We start from the raw sequence: 24,319 nt of genomic DNA, 5'->3' as shown, positions 1-24,319 counted from the left end.
GTAAATCTCTCTTTCGGGCCGGACCTAAAGGCCAGTTTCCGCATCACTTAGAGAGACGTCGAGCAGGAGCCCCCAAACTGCACTGGAGGCCCCGGTGGTTTCTTTCAGGGCAGCTTAGGTTTCCTCAATGTGGCCGACACGCCTGGAGCAAAAGCCTGCCAAGAACCGCGTTCCTGAGGCCGCTTCGAAGCTGTGGCACGCTAGCCATAGAGAACACATTAGTCCCCGGCCCTTCCAACTGCATAGTGAGGGATGGTGTTCCCAGAGCTGTGTACCCCTTGATCGTGCTCAGAAGGCTTTGGGTACACCGTGTGCTTCCTTGGAAACAAGGGCCCACGTGAGAGCATTGAGTGCTGTGAGGCATACTAAAGGTAAAGGCGTCCATGGACTAAGACTTCCTGGAGACTGGTGCACCCCCTATCTCTGGCAGTGGGAAACTGTGCACCTTGCCTCGGGAACAGAGGTCACATTTACTTGGCACTTTAGCTACAGTTGGCTCCGGGGGTGAGCTCCCAGGAAGGAATCGCAAGCACGGGGTTTCTTTTGGAAAAACTCACTGCTCCTCAGAGGCATCTGCGGAGTGAAGCGTATCCTTGCTGGTGTGGTTTTCAGGCGGCTTGGAAGCTGCAACGCAGTTGCTTTCCAAAGGGGGGAAGCCGGGCTCCTCCCACATTCTCCAGTTTCCAACGTGACCACGCAGCACATTGAGCAGCGCTCTCTGACTGACGACTGGAGACTTTCAGCCACACTGGGCCTTTCTATGATCGCGCTTCATTGGACTCCGGGTGTTTGTTTGGCGCGCCATGAAGGGCATTATTACCCGCTGAATGACTTAGTCAGGCCTACGTGACGTTGGAACGACCCAGTGCCTCACAATTTTACCGGTTTCTCTGTAGTTTCTCTCAGGCCGGACCTACAGTGTACCTTGCGTCCCAGTAGTAGGAGAGTGACAGGTAAGAGTTGCCAGGAGGCACTTTAGGCTCAGGGATTCTTTCAGTGCACTTCGGGGGGCCTCCCCAGAGGGAGAGCCAGGTTGAACGTAATACTGGCAGAAGCGTTGCCCTGGGGCTGCCTAACACGTATACACGGCCTGCTCCGCAAGCGAGGATCAGTTCATTGCCCTCCCGCATGCGTAGAAAGAGCTGACCCCCAACAGCCTGTTCTGTGCTACGTTGCTCGGAAAACGAGAAGGGGACTCCCAGTGCACACGCTCTCCCTCAGGAGGGAATTCATACGTGACTCTCCTAGGCCTTACGGAAAGCCGTAGAGGAGTTAAAGCACTCTGGCATCGAGTCAGGGCTCAGGGAGATGGCTGCACACAAAACCCTGCTGACAGGAAGCACTCGTGCTTACCTCGAGGCTAGGGCTCGCGTTTACTTCGCACTTTAGCTAGGGCAAGCGTGGGATGAGCTCCTAGCAAGGCCCTGGAGACCCCCTGGATTCATAGGAGAAAACGCACTTTCTTCCCGGAGGCATGCCTAAGGGTGACTAGAAGACGGGTAACAACAATGTCTTTTCAGTCAGCCTTGAGGCCGCCACTATCTACCTTTCAAGTGGGGGGAATACTGCCTTTTTACAGGCTTCTCAACTACAAACGGGATCACCCAGCACATACACCTATCTTCTCTGACAATCCAAAGGAGACCCTTGGAACACAGTTCGGCCTTCTGCCATGAAACTTCTGGATGCAGTGTGTTCTATATGTGGTGAATGGCATAATCCTCTAAATGCCCTCAGTAGGCCTAGGTGACTCTGGATGTCCCAAGTGCCTAGCAAGGCTCAGGGTAAATCTCTCTTTCGGGCCGGACCTAAAGGCCAGTTTCCGCATCACTTAGAGAGACGTCGAGCAGGAGCCCCCAAACTGCACTGGAGGCCCCGGTGGTTTGTTTCAGGGCAGCTTAGGTTTCCTCAATGTGGCCGACACGCCTGGAGCAAAAGCCTGCCAAGAACCGCGTTCCTGAGGCCGCTTCGAAGCTGTGGCACGCTAGCCATAGAGAACACATTAGTCCCCGGCCCTTCCAACTGCATAGTGAGGGACGGTGTTCCCAGAGCTGTGTATCCCTTGATCGTGCTCAGAAGGCTTTGGGTACACCGTGTGCTTCCTTGGAAACAAGGGCCCACGTGAGAGCATTGAGTGCTGTGAGGCATACTAAAGGTAAAGGCGTCCATGGACTAAGACTTCCTGGAGACTGGTGCACCCCCTATCTCTGGCAGTGGGAAACTGTGCACCTTGCCTCGGGACCAGAGGTCACATTTACTTGGCACTTTAGCTACAGTTGGCTCCGGGGGTGAGCTCCCAGGAAGGAATCGCAAGCACGGGGTTTCTTTTGGAAAAACTCACTGCTCCTCAGAGGCATCTGCGGAGTGAAGCGTATCCTTGCTGGTGTGGTTTTCAGGCGGCTTGGAAGCTGCAACGCAGTTGCTTTCCGAAGGGGGGAAGCCGGGCTCCTCCCACATTCTCCAGTTTCCAACGTGACCACGCAGCACATTGAGCAGCGCTCTCTGACTGACGACTGGAGACTTTCAGCCACACTGGGCCTTTCTATGATCGCGCTTCATTGGACTCGGGGTGTTTGTTTGGCGCGCCATGAAGGGCATTATTACCCGCTGAATGACTTAGTCAGGCCTACGTGACGTTGGAACGACCCAGTGCCTCACAATTTTACCGGTTTCTCTGTAGTTTCTCTCAGGCCGGACCTACAGTGTACCTTGCGTCCCAGTAGTAGGAGAGTGAAAGGTAAGAGTTGCCAGGAGGCACTTTAGGCTCAGGGATTCTTTCAGTGCACTTCGGGGGGCCTCCCCAGAGGGAGAGCCAGGTTGAACGTAATACTGGCAGAAGCGTTGCCCTGGGGCTGCCTAACACGTATACACGGCCTGCTCCGCAAGCGAGGATCAGTTCATTGCCCTCCCGCATGCGTAGAAAGAGCTGACCCCCAACAGCCTGTTCTGTGCTACCTTGCTCGGAAAACGAGAAGGGGACTCCCAGTGCACACGCTCTCCCTCAGGAGGGAATTCATACGTGACTCTCCTAGGCCTTACGGAAAGCCGTAGAGGAGTTAAAGCACTCTGGCATCGAGTCAGGGCTCAGGGAGATGGCTGCACACAAAACCCTGCTGACAGGAAGCACTCGTGCTTACCTCGAGGCTAGGGCTCGCGTTTACTTCGCACTTTAGCTAGGGCAAGCGTGGGATGAGCTCCTAGCAAGGCCCTGGAGACCCCCTGGATTCATAGGAGAAAACGCACTTTCTTCCCGGAGGCATGCCTAAGGGTGACTAGAAGACGGGTAACAACAATGTCTTTTCAGTCAGCCTTGAGGCCGCCACTATCTACCTTTCAAGTGGGGGGAATACTGCCTTTTTCCAGGCTTCTCAACTACAAACGGGATCACCCAGCACATACACCTATCTTCTCTGACAATCCAAAGGAGACCCTTGGAACACACTTCGGCCTTCTGCGATGAAACTTCTGGATGCAGTGTGTTCTGCATGTGGTGAATGGCATAATCCTCTAAATGCCCTCAGTAGGCCTAGGTGACTCTGGATGTCCCAAGTGCCTAGCAAGGCTCAGGGTAAATCTCTCTTTCGGGCCGGACCTAAAGGCCAGTTTCCGCATCACTTAGAGAGACGTCGAGCAGGAGCCCCCAAACTGCACTGGAGGCCCCGGTGGTTTCTTTCAGGGCAGCTTAGGTTTCCTCAATGTGGCCGACACGCCTGGAGCAAAAGCCTGCCAAGAACCGCGTTCCTGAGGCCGCTTCGAAGCTGTGGCACGCTAGCCATAGAGAACACATTAGTCCCCGGCCCTTCCAACTGCATAGTGAGGGATGGTGTCCCCAGAGCTGTGTATCCCTTGATCGTGCTCAGAAGGCTTTGGGTACACCGTGTGCTTCCTTGGAAACAAGGGCCCACGTGAGAGCATTGAGTGCTGTGAGGCATACTAAAGGTAAAGGCGTCCATGGACTAAGACTTCCTGGAGACTGGTGCACCCCCTATCTCTGGCAGTGGGAAACTGTGCACCTTGCCTCGGGAACAGAGGTCACATTTACTTGGCACTTTAGCTACAGTTGGCTCCGGGGGTGAGCTCCCAGGAAGGAATCGCAAGCACGGGGTTTCTTTTGGAAAAACTCACTGCTCCTCAGAGGCATCTGCGGAGTGAAGCGTATCCTTGCTGGTGTGGTTTTCAGGCGGCTTGGAAGCTGCAACGCAGTTGCTTTCCGAAGGGGGGAAGCCGGCCTCCTTCCACATTCTCCAGTTTCCAACGTGACCACGCAGCACATTGAGCAGCGCTCTCTGACTGATGACTGGAGACTTTCAGCCACACTGGGCCTTTCTATGATCGCGCTTCATTGGACTCGGGGTGTTTGTTTGGCGCGCCATGAAGGGCATTATTACCCGCTGAATGACTTAGTCAGGCCTACGTGACGTTGGAACGACCCAGTGCCTCACAATTTTACCGGTTTCTCTGTAGTTTCTCTCAGGCCGGACCTACAGTGTACCTTGCGTCCCAGTAGTAGGAGAGTGACAGGTAAGAGTTGCCAGGAGGCACTTTAGGCTCAGGGATTCTTTCAGTGCACTTCGGGGGGCCTCCCCAGAGGGAGAGCCAGGTTGAACGTAATACTGGCAGAAGCGTTGCCCTGGGGCTGCCTAACACGTGTACACGGCCTGCTCCGCAAGCGAGGATCAGTTCATTGCCCTCCCGCATGCGTAGAAAGAGCTGACCCCCAACAGCCTGTTCTGTGCTACGTTGCTCGGAAAACGAGAAGGGGACTCCCAGTGCACACGCTCTCCCTCAGGAGGGAATTCATACGTGACTCTCCTAGGCCTTACGGAAAGCCGTAGAGGAGTTAAAGCACTCTGGCATCGAGTCAGGGCTCAGGGAGATGGCTGCACACAAAACCCTGCTGACAGGAAGCACTCGTGCTTACCTCGAGGCTAGGGCTCGCGTTTACTTCGCAGTTTAGCTAGGGCAAGCGTGGGATGAGCTCCTAGCAAGGCCCTGGAGACCCCCTGGATTCATAGGAGAAAACGCACTTTCTTCCCGGAGGCATGCCTAAGGGTGACTAGAAGACGGGTAACAACAATGTCTTTTCAGTCAGCCTTGAGGCCGCCACTATCTACCTTTCAAGTGGGGGGAATACTGCCTTTTTACAGGCTTCTCAACTACAAACGGGATCACCCAGCACATACACCTATCTTCTCTGACAATCCAAAGGAGACCCTTGGAACACACTTCGGCCTTCTGCCATGAAACTTCTGGATGCAGTGTGTTCTATATGTGGTGAATGGCATAATCCTCTAAATGCCCTCAGTAGGCCTAGGTGACTCTGGATGTCCCAAGTGCCTAGCAAGGCTCAGGGTAAATCTCTCTTTCGGGCCGGACCTAAAGGCCAGTTTCCGCATCACTTAGAGAGACGTCGAGCAGGAGCCCCCAAACTGCACTGGAGGCCCCGGTGGTTTCTTTCAGGGCAGCTTAGGTTTCCTCAATGTGGCCGACACGCCTGGAGCAAAAGCCTGCCAAGAACCGCGTTCCTGAGGCCGCTTCGAAGCTGTGGCACGCTAGCCATAGAGAACACATTAGTCCCCGGCCCTTCCAACTGCATAGTGAGGGATGGTGTTCCCAGAGCTGTGTATCCCTTGATCGTGCTCAGAAGGCTTTGGGTACACCGTGTGCTTCCTTGGAAACAAGGGCCCACGTGAGAGCATTGAGTGCTGTGAGGCATACTAAAGGTAAAGGCGTCCATGGACTAAGACTTCCTGGAGACTGGTGCACCCCCTATCTCTGGCAGTGGGAAACTGTGCACCTTGCCTCGGGAACAGAGGTCACATTTACTTGGCACTTTAGCTACAGTTGGCTCCGGGGGTGAGCTCCCAGGAAGGAATCGCAAGCACGGGGTTTCTTTTGGAAAAACTCACTGCTCCTCAGAGGCATCTGCGGAGTGAAGCGTATCCTTGCTGGTGTGGTTTTCAGGCGGCTTGGAAGCTGCAACGCAGTTGCTTTCCAAAGGGGGGAAGCCGGGCTCCTCCCACATTCTCCAGTTTCCAACGTGACCACGCAGCACATTGAGCAGCGCTCTCTGACTGACGACTGGAGACTTTCAGCCACACTGGGCCTTTCTATGATCGCGCTTCATTGGACTCCGGGTGTTTGTTTGGCGCGCCATGAAGGGCATTATTACCCGCTGAATGACTTAGTCAGGCCTACGTGACGTTGGAACGACCCAGTGCCTCACAATTTTACCGGTTTCTCTGTAGTTTCTCTCAGGCCGGACCTACAGTGTACCTTGCGTCCCAGTAGTAGGAGAGTGACAGGTAAGAGTTGCCAGGAGGCACTTTAGGCTCAGGGATTCTTTCAGTGCACTTCGGGGGGCCTCCCCAGAGGGAGAGCCAGGTTGAACGTAATACTGGCAGAAGCGTTGCCCTGGGGCTGCCTAACACGTATACACGGCCTGCTCCGCAAGCGAGGATCAGTTCATTGCCCTCCCGCATGCGTAGAAAGAGCTGACCCCCAACAGCCTGTTCTGTGCTACGTTGCTCGGAAAACGAGAAGGGGACTCCCAGTGCACACGCTCTCCCTCAGGAGGGAATTCATACGTGACTCTCCTAGGCCTTACGGAAAGCCGTAGAGGAGTTAAAGCACTCTGGCATCGAGTCAGGGCTCAGGGAGATGGCTGCACACAAAACCCTGCTGACAGGAAGCACTCGTGCTTACCTCGAGGCTAGGGCTCGCGTTTACTTCGCACTTTAGCTAGGGCAAGCGTGGGATGAGCTCCTAGCAAGGCCCTGGAGACCCCCTGGATTCATAGGAGAAAACGCACTTTCTTCCCGGAGGCATGCCTAAGGGTGACTAGAAGACGGGTAACAACAATGTCTTTTCAGTCAGCCTTGAGGCCGCCACTATCTACCTTTCAAGTGGGGGGAATACTGCCTTTTTACAGGCTTCTCAACTACAAACGGGATCACCCAGCACATACACCTATCTTCTCTGACAATCCAAAGGAGACCCTTGGAACACAGTTCGGCCTTCTGCCATGAAACTTCTGGATGCAGTGTGTTCTATATGTGGTGAATGGCATAATCCTCTAAATGCCCTCAGTAGGCCTAGGTGACTCTGGATGTCCCAAGTGCCTAGCAAGGCTCAGGGTAAATCTCTCTTTCGGGCCGGACCTAAAGGCCAGTTTCCGCATCACTTAGAGAGACGTCGAGCAGGAGCCCCCAAACTGCACTGGAGGCCCCGGTGGTTTGTTTCAGGGCAGCTTAGGTTTCCTCAATGTGGCCGACACGCCTGGAGCAAAAGCCTGCCAAGAACCGCGTTCCTGAGGCCGCTTCGAAGCTGTGGCACGCTAGCCATAGAGAACACATTAGTCCCCGGCCCTTCCAACTGCATAGTGAGGGACGGTGTTCCCAGAGCTGTGTATCCCTTGATCGTGCTCAGAAGGCTTTGGGTACACCGTGTGCTTCCTTGGAAACAAGGGCCCACGTGAGAGCATTGAGTGCTGTGAGGCATACTAAAGGTAAAGGCGTCCATGGACTAAGACTTCCTGGAGACTGGTGCACCCCCTATCTCTGGCAGTGGGAAACTGTGCACCTTGCCTCGGGACCAGAGGTCACATTTACTTGGCACTTTAGCTACAGTTGGCTCCGGGGGTGAGCTCCCAGGAAGGAATCGCAAGCACGGGGTTTCTTTTGGACAAACTCACTGCTCCTCAGAGGCATCTGCGGAGTGAAGCGTATCCTTGCTGGTGTGGTTTTCAGGCGGCTTGGAAGCTGCAACGCAGTTGCTTTCCGAAGGGGGGAAGCCGGGCTCCTCCCACATTCTCCAGTTTCCAACGTGACCACGCAGCACATTGAGCAGCGCTCTCTGACTGACGACTGGAGACTTTCAGCCACACTGGGCCTTTCTATGATCGCGCTTCATTGGACTCGGGGTGTTTGTTTGGCGCGCCATGAAGGGCATTATTACCCGCTGAATGACTTAGTCAGGCCTACGTGACGTTGGAACGACCCAGTGCCTCACAATTTTACCGGTTTCTCTGTAGTTTCTCTCAGGCCGGACCTACAGTGTACCTTGCGTCCCAGTAGTAGGAGAGTGAAAGGTAAGAGTTGCCAGGAGGCACTTTAGGCTCAGGGATTCTTTCAGTGCACTTCGGGGGGCCTCCCCAGAGGGAGAGCCAGGTTGAACGTAATACTGGCAGAAGCGTTGCCCTGGGGCTGCCTAACACGTATACACGGCCTGCTCCGCAAGCGAGGATCAGTTCATTGCCCTCCCGCATGCGTAGAAAGAGCTGACCCCCAACAGCCTGTTCTGTGCTACCTTGCTCGGAAAACGAGAAGGGGACTCCCAGTGCACACGCTCTCCCTCAGGAGGGAATTCATACGTGACTCTCCTAGGCCTTACGGAAAGCCGTAGAGGAGTTAAAGCACTCTGGCATCGAGTCAGGGCTCAGGGAGATGGCTGCACACAAAACCCTGCTGACAGGAAGCACTCGTGCTTACCTCGAGGCTAGGGCTCGCGTTTACTTCGCACTTTAGCTAGGGCAAGCGTGGGATGAGCTCCTAGCAAGGCCCTGGAGACCCCCTGGATTCATAGGAGAAAACGCACTTTCTTCCCGGAGGCATGCCTAAGGGTGACTAGAAGACGGGTAACAACAATGTCTTTTCAGTCAGCCTTGAGGCCGCCACTATCTACCTTTCAAGTGGGGGGAATACTGCCTTTTTCCAGGCTTCTCAACTACAAACGGGATCACCCAGCACATACACCTATCTTCTCTGACAATCCAAAGGAGACCCTTGGAACACACTTCGGCCTTCTGCGATGAAACTTCTGGATGCAGTGTGTTCTGCATGTGGTGAATGGCATAATCCTCTAAATGCCCTCAGTAGGCCTAGGTGACTCTGGATGTCCCAAGTGCCTAGCAAGGCTCAGGGTAAATCTCTCTTTCGGGCCGGACCTAAAGGCCAGTTTCCGCATCACTTAGAGAGACGTCGAGCAGGAGCCCCCAAACTGCACTGGAGGCCCCGGTGGTTTCTTTCAGGGCAGCTTAGGTTTCCTCAATGTGGCCGACACGCCTGGAGCAAAAGCCTGCCAAGAACCGCGTTCCTGAGGCCGCTTCGAAGCTGTGGCACGCTAGCCATAGAGAACACATTAGTCCCCGGCCCTTCCAACTGCATAGTGAGGGATGGTGTCCCCAGAGCTGTGTATCCCTTGATCGTGCTCAGAAGGCTTTGGGTACACCGTGTGCTTCCTTGGAAACAAGGGCCCACGTGAGAGCATTGAGTGCTGTGAGGCATACTAAAGGTAAAGGCGTCCATGGACTAAGACTTCCTGGAGACTGGTGCACCCCCTATCTCTGGCAGTGGGAAACTGTGCACCTTGCCTCGGGAACAGAGGTCACATTTACTTGGCACTTTAGCTACAGTTGGCTCCGGGGGTGAGCTCCCAGGAAGGAATCGCAAGCACGGGGTTTCTTTTGGAAAAACTCACTGCTCCTCAGAGGCATCTGCGGAGTGAAGCGTATCCTTGCTGGTGTGGTTTTCAGGCGGCTTGGAAGCTGCAACGCAGTTGCTTTCCGAAGGGGGGAAGCCGGCCTCCTTCCACATTCTCCAGTTTCCAACGTGACCACGCAGCACATTGAGCAGCGCTCTCTGACTGATGACTGGAGACTTTCAGCCACACTGGGCCTTTCTATGATCGCGCTTCATTGGACTCGGGGTGTTTGTTTGGCGCGCCATGAAGGGCATTATTACCCGCTGAATGACTTAGTCAGGCCTACGTGACGTTGGAACGACCCAGTGCCTCACAAGTTTACCGGTTTCTCTGTAGTTTCTCTCAGGCCGGACCTACAGTGTACCTTGCGTCCCAGTAGTAGGAGAGTGACAGGTAAGAGTTGCCAGGAGGCACTTTAGGCTCAGGGATTCTTTCAGTGCACTTCGGGGGGCCTCCCCAGAGGGAGAGCCAGGTTGAACGTAATACTGGCAGAAGCGTTGCCCTGGGGCTGCCTAACACGTGTACACGGCCTGCTCCGCAAGCGAGGATCAGTTCATTGCCCTCCCGCATGCGTAGAAAGAGCTGACCCCCAACAGCCTGTTCTGTGCTACGTTGCTCGGAAAACGAGAAGGGGACTCCCAGTGCACACGCTCTCCCTCAGGAGGGAATTCATACGTGACTCTCCTAGGCCTTACGGAAAGCCGTAGAGGAGTTAAAGCACTCTGGCATCGAGTCAGGGCTCAGGGAGATGGCTGCACACAAAACCCTGCTGACAGGAAGCACTCGTGCTTACCTCGAGGCTAGGGCTCGCGTTTACTTCGCAGTTTAGCTAGGGCAAGCGTGGGATGAGCTCCTAGCAAGGCCCTGGAGACCCCCTGGATTCATAGGAGAAAACGCACTTTCTTCCCGGAGGCATGCCTAAGGGTGACTAGAAGACGGGTAACAACAATGTCTTTTCAGTCAGCCTTGAGGCCGCCACTATCTACCTTTCAAGTGGGGGGAATACTGCCTTTTTCCAGGCTTCTCAACTACAAACGGGATCACCCAGCACATACACCTATCTTCTCTGACAATCCAAAGGAGACCCTTGGAACACACTTCGGCCTTCTGCCATGAAACTTCTGGATGCAGTGTGTTCTATATGTGGTGAATGGCATAATCCTCTAAATGCCCTCAGTAGGCCTAGGTGACTCTGGATGTCCCAAGTGCCTAGCAAGGCTCAGGGTAAATCTCTCTTTCGGGCCGGACCTAAAGGCCAGTTTCCGCATCACTTAGAGAGACGTCGAGCAGGAGCCCCCAAACTGCACTGGAGGCCCCGGTGGTTTCTTTCAGGGCAGCTTAGGTTTCCTCAATGTGGCCGACACGCCTGGAGCAAAAGCCTGCCAAGAACCGCGTTCCTGAGGCCGCTTCGAAGCTGTGGCACGCTAGCCATAGAGAACACATTAGTCCCCGGCCCTTCCAACTGCATAGTGAGGGATGGTGTTCCCAGAGCTGTGTACCCCTTGATCGTGCTCAGAAGGCTTTGGGTACACCGTGTGCTTCCTTGGAAACAAGGGCCCACGTGAGAGACTTGAGTGCTGTGAGGCATACTAAAGGTAAAGGCGTCCATGGACTAAGACTTCCTGGAGACTGGTGCACCCCCTATCTCTGGCAGTGGGAAACTGTGCACCTTGCCTCGGGAACAGAGGTCACATTTACTTGGCACTTTAGCTACAGTTGGCTCCGGGGGTGAGCTCCCAGGAAGGAATCGCAAGCACGGGGTTTCTTTTGGAAAAACTCACTGCTCCTCAGAGGCATCTGCGGAGTGAAGCGTATCCTTGCTGGTGTGGTTTTCAGGCGGCTTGGAAGCTGCAACGCAGTTGCTTTCCAAAGGGGGGAAGCCGGGCTCCTCCCACATTCTCCAGTTTCCAACGTGACCACGCAGCACATTGAGCAGCGCTCTCTGACTGACGACTGGAGACTTTCAGCCACACTGGGCCTTTCTATGATCGCGCTTCATTGGACTCCGGGTGTTTGTTTGGCGCGCCATGAAGGGCATTATTACCCGCTGAATGACTTAGTCAGGCCTACGTGACGTTGGAACGACCCAGTGCCTCACAATTTTACCGGTTTCTCTGTAGTTTCTCTCAGGCCGGACCTACAGTGTACCTTGCGTCCCAGTAGTAGGAGAGTGACAGGTAAGAGTTGCCAGGAGGCACTTTAGGCTCAGGGATTCTTTCAGTGCACTTCGGGGGGCCTCCCCAGAGGGAGAGCCAGGTTGAACGTAATACTGGCAGAAGCGTTGCCCTGGGGCTGCCTAACACGTGTACACGGCCTGCTCCGCAAGCGAGGATCAGTTCATTGCCCTCCCGCATGCGTAGAAAGAGCTGACCCCCAACAGCCTGTTCTGTGCTACGTTGCTCGGAAAACGAGAAGGGGACTCCCAGTGCACACGCTCTCCCTCAGGAGGGAATTCATACGTGACTCTCCTAGGCCTTACGGAAAGCCGTAGAGGAGTTAAAGCACTTTGGCATCGAGTCAGGGCTCAGGGAGATGGCTGCACACAAAACCCTGCTGACAGGAAGCACTCGTGCTTACCTCGAGGCTAGGGCTCACGTTTACTTCGCACTTTAGCTAGGGCAAGCGTGGGATGAGCTCCTAGCAAGGCCCTGGAGACCCCCTGGATTCATAGGAGAAAACGCACTTTCTTCCCGGAGGCATGCCTAAGGGTGACTAGAAGACGGGTAACAACAATGTCTTTTCAGTCAGCCTTGAGGCCGCCACTATCTACCTTTCAAGTGGGGGGAATACTGCCTTTTTCCAGGCTTCTCAACTACAAACGGGATCACCCAGCACATACACCTATCTTCTCTGACAATCCAAAGGAGACCCTTGGAACACACTTCGGCCTTCTGCCATGAAACTTCTGGATGCAGTGTGTTCTGCATGTGGTGAATGGCATAATCCTCTAAATGCCCTCAGTAGGCCTAGGTGACTCTGGATGTCCCAAGTGCCTAGCAAGGCTCAGGGTAAATCTCTCTTTCGGGCCGGACCTAAAGGCCAGTTTCCGCATCACTTAGAGAGACGTCGAGCAGGAGCCCCCAAACTGCACTGGAGGCCCCGGTGGTTTCTTTCAGGGCAGCTTAGGTTTCCTCAATGTGGCCGACACGCCTGGAGCAAAAGCCTGCCAAGAACCGCGTTCCTGAGGCCGCTTCGAAGCTGTGGCACGCTAGCCATAGAGAACACATTAGTCCCCGGCCCTTCCAACTGCATAGTGAGGGATGGTGTTCCCAGAGCTGTGTATCCCTTGATCGTGCTCAGAAGGCTTTGGGTACACCGTGTGCTTCCTTGGAAACAAGGGCCCACGTGAGAGCATTGAGTGCTGTGAGGCATACTAAAGGTAAAGGCGTCCATGGACTAAGACTTCCTGGAGACTGGTGCACCCCCTATCTCTGGCAGTGGGAAACTGTGCACCTTGCCTCGGGAACAGAGGTCACATTTACTTGGCACTTTAGCTACAGTTGGCTCCGGGGGTGAGCTCCCAGGAAGGAATCGCAAGCACGGGGTTTCTTTTGGAAAAACTCACTGCTCCTCAGAGGCATCTGCGGAGTGAAGCGTATCCTTGCTGGTGTGGTTTTCAGGCGGCTTGGAAGCTGCAACGCAGTTGCTTTCCAAAGGGGGGAAGCCGGGCTCCTCCCACATTCTCCAGTTTCCAACGTGACCACGCAGCACATTGAGCAGCGCTCTCTGACTGACGACTGGAGACTTTCAGCCACACTGGGCCTTTCTATGATCGCGCTTCATTGGACTCGGGGTGTTTGTTTGGCGCGCCATGAAGGGCATTATTACCCGCTGAATGACTTAGTCAGGCCTACGTGACGTTGGAACGACCCAGTGCCTCACAATTTTACCGGTTTCTCTGTAGTTTCTCTCAGGCCGGACCTACAGTGTACCTTGCGTCCCAGTAGTAGGAGAGTGACAGGTAAGAGTTGCCAGGAGGCACTTTAGGCTCAGGGATTCTTTCAGTGCACTTCGGGGGGCCTCCCCAGAGGGAGAGCCAGGTTGAACGTAATACTGGCAGAAGCGTTGCCCTGGGGCTGCCTAACACGTGTACACGGCCTGCTCCGCAAGCGAGGATCAGTTCATTGCCCTCCCGCATGCGTAGAAAGAGCTGACCCCCAACAGCCTGTTCTGTGCTACGTTGCTCGGAAAACGAGAAGGGGACTCCCAGTGCACACGCTCTCCCTCAGGAGGGAATTCATACGTGACTCTCCTAGGCCTTACGGAAAGCCGTAGAGGAGTTAAAGCACTCTGGCATCGAGTCAGGGCTCAGGGAGATGGCTGCACACAAAACCCTGCTGACAGGAAGCACTCGTGCTTACCTCGAGGCTAGGGCTCGCGTTTACTTCGCAGTTTAGCTAGGGCAAGCGTGGGATGAGCTCCTAGCAAGGCCCTGGAGACCCCCTGGATTCATAGGAGAAAACGCACTTTCTTCCCGGAGGCATGCCTAAGGGTGACTAGAAGACGGGTAACAACAATGTCTTTTCAGTCAGCCTTGAGGCCGCCACTATCTACCTTTCAAGTGGGGGGAATACTGCCTTTTTACAGGCTTCTCAACTACAAACGGGATCACCCAGCACATACACCTATCTTCTCTGACTATCCAAAGGAGACCCTTGGAACACACTTCGGCCTTCTGCCATGAAACTTCTGGATGCAGTGTGTTCTATATGTGGTGAATGGCATAATCCTCTAAATGCCCTCAGTAGGCCTAGGTGACTCTGGATGTCCCAAGTGCCTAGCAAGGCTCAGGGTAAATCTCTCTTTCGGGCCGGACCTAAAGGCCAGTTTCCGCATCACTTAGAGAGACGTCGAGCAGGAGCCCCCAAACTGCACTGGAGGCCCCGGTGGTTTGTTTCAGGGCAGCTTAGGTTTCCTCAATGTGGCCGACACGCCTGGAGCAAAAGCCTGCCAAGAACCGCGTTCCTGAGGCCGCTTCGAAGCTGTGGCACGCTAGCCATAGAGAACACATTAGTCCCCGGCCCTTCCAACTGCATAGTGAGGGACGGTGTTCCCAGAGCTGTGTATCCCTTGATCGTGCTCAGAAGGCTTTGGGTACACCGTGTGCTTCCTTGGAAACAAGGGCCCACGTGAGAGCATTGAGTGCTGTGAGGCATACTAAAGGTAAAGGCGTCCATGGACTAAGACTTCCTGGAGACTGGTGCACCCCCTATCTCTGGCAGTGGGAAACTGTGCACCTTGCCTCGGGACCAGAGGTCACATTTAGTTGGCACTTTAGCTACAGTTGGCTCCGGGGGTGAGCTCCCAGGAAGGAATCGCAAGCACGGGGTTTCTTTTGGAAAAACTCACTGCTCCTCAGAGGCATCTGCGGAGTGAAGCGTATCCTTGCTGGTGTGGTTTTCAGGCGGCTTGGAAGCTGCAACGCAGTTGCTTTCCGAAGGGGGGAAGCCGGGCTCCTCCCACATTCTCCAGTTTCCAACGTGACCACGCAGCACATTGAGCAGCGCTCTCTGACTGACGACTGGAGACTTTCAGCCACACTGGGCCTTTCTATGATCGCGCTTCATTGGACTCGGGGTGTTTGTTTGGCGCGCCATGAAGGGCATTATTACCCGCTGAATGACTTAGTCAGGCCTACGTGACGTTGGAACGACCCAGTGCCTCACAAGTTTACCGGTTTCTCTGTAGTTTCTCTCAGGCCGGACCTACAGTGTACCTTGCGTCCCAGTAGTAGGAGAGTGACAGGTAAGAGTTGCCAGGAGGCACTTTAGGCTCAGGGATTCTTTCAGTGCACTTCGGGGGGCCTCCCCAGAGGGAGAGCCAGGTTGAACGTAATACTGGCAGAAGCGTTGCCCTGGGGCTGCCTAACACGTGTACACGGCCTGCTCCGCAAGCGAGGATCAGTTCATTGCCCTCCCGCATGCGTAGAAAGAGCTGACCCCCAACAGCCTGTTCTGTGCTACGTTGCTCGGAAAACGAGAAGGGGACTCCCAGTGCACACGCTCTCCCTCAGGAGGGAATTCATACGTGACTCTCCTAGGCCTTACGGAAAGCCGTAGAGGAGTTAAAGCACTCTGGCATCGAGTCAGGGCTCAGGGAGATGGCTGCACACAAAACCCTGCTGACAGGAAGCACTCGTGCTTACCTCGAGGCTAGGGCTCACGTTTACTTCGCACTTTAGCTAGGGCAAGCGTGGGATGAGCTCCTAGCAAGGCCCTGGAGACCCCCTGGATTCATAGGAGAAAACGCACTTTCTTCCCGGAGGCATGCCTAAGGGTGACTAGAAGACGGGTAACAACAATGTCTTTTCAGTCAGCCTTGAGGCCGCCACTATCTACCTTTCAAGTGGGGGGAATACTGCCTTTTTACAGGCTTCTCAACTACAAACGGGATCACCCAGCACATACACCTATCTTCTCTGACAATCCAAAGGAGACCCTTGGAACACACTTCGGCCTTCTGCCATGAAACTTCTGGATGCAGTGTGTTCTATATGTGGTGAATGGCATAATCCTCTAAATGCCCTCAGTAGGCCTAGGTGACTCTGGATGTCCCAAGTGCCTAGCAAGGCTCAGGGTAAATCTCTCTTTCGGGCCGGACCTAAAGGCCAGTTTCCGCATCACTTAGAGAGACGTCGAGCAGGAGCCCCCAAACTGCACTGGAGGCCCCGGTGGTTTGTTTCAGGGCAGCTTAGGTTTCCTCAATGTGGCCGACACGCCTGGAGCAAAAGCCTGCCAAGAACCGCGTTCCTGAGGCCGCTTCGAAGCTGTGGCACGCTAGCCATAGAGAACACATTAGTCCCCGGCCCTTCCAACTGCATAGTGAGGGACGGTGTTCCCAGAGCTGTGTATCCCTTGATCGTGCTCAGAAGGCTTTGGGTACACCGTGTGCTTCCTTGGAAACAAGGGCCCACGTGAGAGCATTGAGTGCTGTGAGGCATACTAAAGGTAAAGGCGTCCATGGACTAAGACTTCCTGGAGACTGGTGCACCCCCTATCTCTGGCAGTGGGAAACTGTGCACCTTGCCTCGGGACCAGAGGTCACATTTACTTGGCACTTTAGCTACAGTTGGCTCCGGGGGTGAGCTCCCAGGAAGGAATCGCAAGCACGGGGTTTCTTTTGGAAAAACTCACTGCTCCTCAGAGGCATCTGCGGAGTGAAGCGTATCCTTGCTGGTGTGGTTTTCAGGCGGCTTGGAAGCTGCAACGCAGTTGCTTTCCGAAGGGGGGAAGCCGGGCTCCTCCCACATTCTCCAGTTTCCAACGTGACCACGCAGCACATTGAGCAGCGCTCTCTGACTGACGACTGGAGACTTTCAGCCACACTGGGCCTTTCTATGATCGCGCTTCATTGGACTCGGGGTGTTTGTTTGGCGCGCCATGAAGGGCATTATTACCCGCTGAATGACTTAGTCAGGCCTACGTGACGTTGGAACGACCCAGTGCCTCACAAGTTTACCGGTTTCTCTGTAGTTTCTCTCAGGCCGGACCTACAGTGTACCTTGCGTCCCAGTAGTAGGAGAGTGAAAGGTAAGAGTTGCCAGGAGGCACTTTAGGCTCAGGGATTCTTTCAGTGCACTTCGGGGGGCCTCCCCAGAGGGAGAGCCAGGTTGAACGTAATACTGGCAGAAGCGTTGCCCTGGGGCTGCCTAACACGTATACACGGCCTGCTCCGCAAGCGAGGATCAGTTCATTGCCCTCCCGCATGCGTAGAAAGAGCTGACCCCCAACAGCCTGTTCTGTGCTACGTTGCTCGGAAAACGAGAAGGGGACTCCCAGTGCACACGCTCTCCCTCAGGAGGGAATTCATACGTGACTCTCCTAGGCCTTACGGAAAGCCGTAGAGGAGTTAAAGCACTCTGGCATCGAGTCAGGGCTCAGGGAGATGGCTGCACACAAAACCCTGCTGACAGGAAGCACTCGTGCTTACCTCGAGGCTAGGGCTCGCGTTTACTTCGCACTTTAGCTAGGGCAAGCGTGGGATGAGCTCCTAGCAAGGCCCTGGAGACCCCCTGGATTCATAGGAGAAAACGCACTTTCTTCCCGGAGGCATGCCTAAGGGTGACTAGAAGACGGGTAACAACAATGTCTTTTCAGTCAGCCTTGAGGCCGCCACTATCTACCTTTCAAGTGGGGGGAATACTGCCTTTTTACAGGCTTCTCAACTACAAACGGGATCACCCAGCACATACACCTATCTTCTCTGACAATCCAAAGGAGACCCTTGGAACACACTTCGGCCTTCTGCGATGAAACTTCTGGATGCAGTGTGTTCTGCATGTGGTGAATGGCATAATCCTCTAAATGCCCTCAGTAGGCCTAGGTGACTCTGGATGTCCCAAGTGCCTAGCAAGGCTCAGGGTAAATCTCTCTTTCGGGCCGGACCTAAAGGCCAGTTTCCGCATCACTTAGAGAGACGTCGAGCAGGAGCCCCCAAACTGCACTGGAGGCCCCGGTGGTTTCTTTCAGGGCAGCTTAGGTTTCCTCAATGTGGCCGACACGCCTGGAGCAAAAGCCTGCCAAGAACCGCGTTCCTGAGGCAGCTTCGAAGCTGTGGCACGCTAGCCATAGAGAACACATTAGTCCCCGGCCCTTCCAACTGCATAGTGAGGGATGGTGTTCCCAGAGCTGTGTATCCCTTGATCGTGCTCAGAAGGCTTTGGGTACACCGTGTGCTTCCTTGGAAACAAGGGCCCACGTGAGAGCATTGAGTGCTGTGAGGCATACTAAAGGTAAAGGCGTCCATGGACTAAGACTTCCTGGAGACTGGTGCACCCCCTATCTCTGGCAGTGGGAAACTGTGCACCTTGCCTCGGGACCAGAGGTCACATTTACTTGGCACTTTAGCTACAGTTGGCTCCGGGGGTGAGCTCCCAGGAAGGAATCGCAAGCACGGGGTTTCTTTTGGAAAAACTCACTGCTCCTCAGAGGCATCTGCGGAGTGAAGCGTATCCTTGCTGGTGTGGTTTTCAGGCGGCTTGGAAGCTGCAACGCAGTTGCTTTCCGAAGGGGGGAAGCCGGCCTCCTCCCACATTCTCCAGTTTCCAACGTGACCACGCAGCACATTGAGCAGCGCTCTCTGACTGACGACTGGAGACTTTCAGCCACACTGGGCCTTTCTATGATCGCGCTTCATTGGACTCGGGGTGTTTGTTTGGCGCGCCATGAAGGGCATTATTACCCGCTGAATGACTTAGTCAGGCCTACGTGACGTTGGAACGACCCAGTGCCTCACAAGTTTACCGGTTTCTCTGTAGTTCCTCTCAGGCCGGACCTACAGTGTACCTTGCGTCCCAGTAGTAGGAGAGTGACAGGTAAGAGTTGCCAGGAGGCACTTTAGGCTCAGGGATTCTTTCAGTGCACTTCGGGGGGCCTCCCCAGAGGGAGAGCCAGGTTGAACGTAATACTGGCAGAAGCGTTGCCCTGGGGCTGCCTAACACGTGTACACGGCCTGCTCCGCAAGCGAGGATCAGTTCATTGCCCTCCCGCATGCGTAGAAAGAGCTGACCCCCAACAGCCTGTTCTGTGCTACGTTGCTCGGAAAACGAGAAGGGGACTCCCAGTGCACACGCTCTCCCTCAGGAGGGAATTCATACGTGACTCTCCTAGGCCTTACGGAAAGCCGTAGAGGAGTTAAAGCACTCTGGCATCGAGTCAGGGCTCAGGGAGATGGCTGCACACAAAACCCTGCTGACAGGAAGCACTCGTGCTTACCTCGAGGCTAGGGCTCGCGTTTACTTCGCACTTTAGCTAGGGCAAGCGTGGGATGAGCTCCTAGCAAGGCCCTGGAGACCCCCTGGATTCATAGGAGAAAACGCACTTTCTTCCCGGAGGCATGCCTAAGGGTGACTAGAAGACGGGTAACAACAATGTCTTTTCAGTCAGCCTTGAGGCCGCCACTATCTACCTTTCAAGTGGGGGGAATACTGCCTTTTTACAGGCTTCTCAACTACAAACGGGATCACCCAGCACATACACCTATCTTCTCTGACAATCCAAAGGAGACCCTTGGAACACAGTTCGGCCTTCTGCGATGAAACTTCTGGATGCAGTGTGTTCTGCATGTGGTGAATGGCATAATCCTCTAAATGCCCTCAGTAGGCCTAGGTGACTCTGGATGTCCCAAGTGCCTAGCAAGGCTCAGGGTAAATCTCTCTTTCGGGCCGGACCTAAAGGCCAGTTTCCGCATCACTTAGAGAGACGTCGAGCAGGAGCCCCCAAACTGCACTGGAGGCCCCGGTGGTTTCTTTCAGGGCAGCTTAGGTTTCCTCAATGTGGCCGACACGCCTGGAGCAAAAGCCTGCCAAGAACCGCGTTCCTGAGGCCGCTTCGAAGCTGTGGCACGCTAGCCATAGAGAACACATTAGTCCCCGGCCCTTCCAACTGCATAGTGAGGGATGGTGTTCCCAGAGCTGTGTATCCCTTGATCGTGCTCAGAAGGCTTTGGGTACACCGTGTGCTTCCTTGGAAACAAGGGCCCACGTGATAGCATTGAGTGCTGTGAGGCATACTAAAGGTAAAGGCGTCCATGGACTAAGACTTCCTGGAGACTGGTGCACCCCCTATCTCTGGCAGTGGGAAACTGTGCACCTTGCCTCGGGACCAGAGGTCACATTTAGTTGGCACTTTAGCTACAGTTGGCTCCGGGGGTGAGCTCCCAGGAAGGAATCGCAAGCACGGGGTTTCTTTTGGAAAAACTCACTGCTCCTCAGAGGCATCTGCGGAGTGAAGCGTATCCTTGCTGGTGTGGTTTTCAGGCGGCTTGGAAGCTGCAACGCAGTTGCTTTCCGAAGGGGGGAAGCCGGGCTCCTCCCACATTCTCCAGTTTCCAACGTGACCACGCAGCACATTGAGCAGCGCTCTCTGACTGACGACTGGAGACTTTCAGCCACACTGGGCCTTTCTATGATCGCGCTTCATTGGACTCGGGGTGTTTGTTTGGCGCGCCATGAAGGGCATTATTACCCGCTGAATGACTTAGTCAGGCCTACGTGACGTTGGAACGACCCAGTGCCTCACAATTTTACCGGTTTCTCTGTAGTTCCTCTCAGGCCGGACCTACAGTGTACCTTGCGTCCCAGTAGTAGGAGAGTGAAAGGTAAGAGTTGCCAGGAGGCACTTTAGGCTCAGGGATTCTTTCAGTGCACTTCGGGGGGCCTCCCCAGAGGGAGAGCCAGGTTGAACGTAATACTGGCAGAAGCGTTGCCCTGGGGCTGCCTAACACGTGTACACGGCCTGCTCTGCAAGCGAGGATCAGTTCATTGCCCTCCCGCATGCGTAGAAAGAGCTGACCCCCAACAGCCTGTTCTGTGCTACGTTGCTCGGAAAACGAGAAGGGGACTCCCAGTGCACACGCTCTCCCTCAGGAGGGAATTCATACGTGACTCTCCTAGGCCTTACGGAAAGCCGTAGAGGAGTTAAAGCACTCTGGCATCGAGTCAGGGCTCAGGGAGATGGCTGCACACAAAACCCTGCTGACAGGAAGCACTCGTGCTTACCTCGAGGCTAGGGCTCGCGTTTACTTCGCACTTTAGCTAGGGCAAGCGTGGGATGAGCTCCTAGCAAGGCCCTGGAGACCCCCTGGATTCATAGGAGAAAACGCACTTTCTTCCCGGAGGCATGCCTAAGGGTGACTAGAAGACGGGTAACAACAATGTCTTTTCAGTCAGCCTTGAGGCCGCCACTATCTACCTTTCAAGTGGGGGGAATACTGCCTTTTTACAGGCTTCTCAACTACAAACGGGATCACCCAGCACATACACCTATCTTCTCTGACAATCCAAAGGAGACCCTTGGAACACACTTCGGCCTTCTGCCATGAAACTTCTGGATGCAGTGTGTTCTGCATGTGGTGAATGGCATAATCCTCTAAATGCCCTCAGTAGGCCTAGGTGACTCTGGATGTCCCAAGTGCCTAGCAAGGCTCAGGGTAAATCTCTCTTTCGGGCCGGACCTAAAGGCCAGTTTCCGCATCACTTAGAGAGACGTCGAGCAGGAGCCCCCAAACTGCACTGGAGGCCCCGGTGGTTTGTTTCAGGGCAGCTTAGGTTTCCTCAATGTGGCCGACACGCCTGGAGCAAAAGCCTGCCAAGAACCGCGTTCCTGAGGCCGCTTCGAAGCTGTGGCACGCTAGCCATAGAGAACACATTAGTCCCCGGCCCTTCCAACTGCATAGTGAGGGACGGTGTTCCCAGAGCTGTGTATCCCTTGATCGTGCTCAGAAGGCTTTGGGTACACCGTGTGCTTCCTTGGAAACAAGGGCCCACGTGAGAGCATTGAGTGCTGTGAGGCATACTAAAGGTAAAGGCGTCCATGGACTAAGACTTCCTGGAGACTGGTGCACCCCCTATCTCTGGCAGTGGGAAACTGTGCACCTTGCCTCGGGACCAGAGGTCACATTTACTTGGCACTTTAGCTACAGTTGGCTCCGGGGGTGAGCTCCCAGGAAGGAATCGCAAGCACGGGGTTTCTTTTGGAAAAACTCACTGCTCCTCAGAGGCATCTGCGGAGTGAAGCGTATCCTTGCTGGTGTGGTTTTCAGGCGGCTTGGAAGCTGCAACGCAGTTGCTTTCCGAAGGGGGGAAGCCGGCCTCCTCCCACATTCTCCAGTTTCCAACGTGACCACGCAGCACATTGAGCAGCGCTCTCTGACTGACGACTGGAGACTTTCAGCCACACTGGGCCTTTCTATGATCGCGCTTCATTGGACTCGGGGTGTTTGTTTGGCGCGCCATGAAGGGCATTATTACCCGCTGAATGACTTAGTCAGGCCTACGTGACGTTGGAACGACCCAGTGCCTCACAAGTTTACCGGTTTCTCTGTAGTTTCTCTCAGGCCGGACCTACAGTGTACCTTGCGTCCCAGTAGTAGGAGAGTGACAGGTAAGAGTTGCCAGGAGGCACTTTAGGCTCAGGGATTCTTTCAGTGCACTTCGGGGGGCCTCCCCAGAGGGAGAGCCAGGTTGAACGTAATACTGGCAGAAGCGTTGCCCTGGGGCTGCCTAACACGTGTACACGGCCTGCTCTGCAAGCGAGGATCAGTTCATTGCCCTCCCGCATGCGTAGAAAGAGCTGACCCCCAACAGCCTGTTCTGTGCTACGTTGCTCGGAAAACGAGAAGGGGACTCCCAGTGCACACGCTCTCCCTCAGGAGGGAATTCATACGTGACTCTCCTAGGCCTTACGGAAAGCCGTAGAGGAGTTAAAGCACTCTGGCATCGAGTCAGGGCTCAGGGAGATGGCTGCACACAAAACCCTGCTGACAGGAAGCACTCGTGCTTACCTCGAGGCTAGGGCTCACGTTTACTTCGCACTTTAGCTAGGGCAAGCGTGGGATGAGCTCCTAGCAAGGCCCTGGAGACCCCCTGGATTCATAGGAGAAAACGCACTTTCTTCCCGGAGGCATGCCTAAGGGTGACTAGAAGACGGGTAACAACAATGTCTTTTCAGTCAGCCTTGAGGCCGCCACTATCTACCTTTCAAGTGGGGGGAATACTGCCTTTTTCCAGGCTTCTCAACTACAAACGGGATCACCCAGCACATACACCTATCTTCTCTGACAATCCAAAGGAGACCCTTGGAACACACTTCGGCCTTCTGCCATGAAACTTCTGGATGCAGTGTGTTCTATATGTGGTGAATGGCATAATCCTCTAAATGCCCTCAGTAGGCCTAGGTGACTCTGGATGTCCCAAGTGCCTAGCAAGGCTCAGGGTAAATCTCTCTTTCGGGCCGGACCTAAAGGCCAGTTTCCGCATCACTTAGAGAGACGTCGAGCAGGAGCCCCCAAACTGCACTGGAGGCCCCGGTGGTTTGTTTCAGGGCAGCTTAGGTTTCCTCAATGTGGCCGACACGCCTGGAGCAAAAGCCTGCCAAGAACCGCGTTCCTGAGGCCGCTTCGAAGCTGTGGCACGCTAGCCATAGAGAACACATTAGTCCCCGGCCCTTCCAACTGCATAGTGAGGGACGGTGTTCCCAGAGCTGTGTATCCCTTGATCGTGCTCAGAAGGCTTTGGGTACACCGTGTGCTTCCTTGGAAACAAGGGCCCACGTGAGAGCATTGAGTGCTGTGAGGCATACTAAAGGTAAAGGCGTCCATGGACTAAGACTTCCTGGAGACTGGTGCACCCCCTATCTCTGGCAGTGGGAAACTGTGCACCTTGCCTCGGGACCAGAGGTCACATTTACTTGGCACTTTAGCTACAGTTGGCTCCGGGGGTGAGCTCCCAGGAAGGAATCGCAAGCACGGGGTTTCTTTTGGAAAAACTCACTGCTCCTCAGAGGCATCTGCGGAGTGAAGCGTATCCTTGCTGGTGTGGTTTTCAGGCGGCTTGGAAGCTGCAACGCAGTTGCTTTCCGAAGGGGGGAAGCCGGGCTCCTCCCACATTCTCCAGTTTCCAACGTGACCACGCAGCACATTGAGCAGCGCTCTCTGACTGACGACTGGAGACTTTCAGCCACACTGGGCCTTTCTATGATCGCGCTTCATTGGACTCGGGGTGTTTGTTTGGCGCGCCATGAAGGGCATTATTACCCGCTGAATGACTTAGTCAGGCCTACGTGACGTTGGAACGACCCAGTGCCTCACAATTTTACCGGTTTCTCTGTAGTTTCTCTCAGGCCGGACCTACAGTGTACCTTGCGTCCCAGTAGTAGGAGAGTGAAAGGTAAGAGTTGCCAGGAGGCACTTTAGGCTCAGGGATTCTTTCAGTGCACTTCGGGGGGCCTCCCCAGAGGGAGAGCCAGGTTGAACGTAATACTGGCAGAAGCGTTGCCCTGGGGCTGCCTAACACGTATACACGGCCTGCTCCGCAAGCGAGGATCAGTTCATTGCCCTCCCG

This window comes from Mesoplodon mirus (genome assembly GCF_964341445.2).
Source record: "Mesoplodon mirus genome assembly, chromosome: 1".
Lineage (NCBI taxonomy): Eukaryota > Metazoa > Chordata > Mammalia > Artiodactyla > Ziphiidae > Mesoplodon > Mesoplodon mirus.
Note: the sequence above shows the minus strand (reverse complement) of the source record.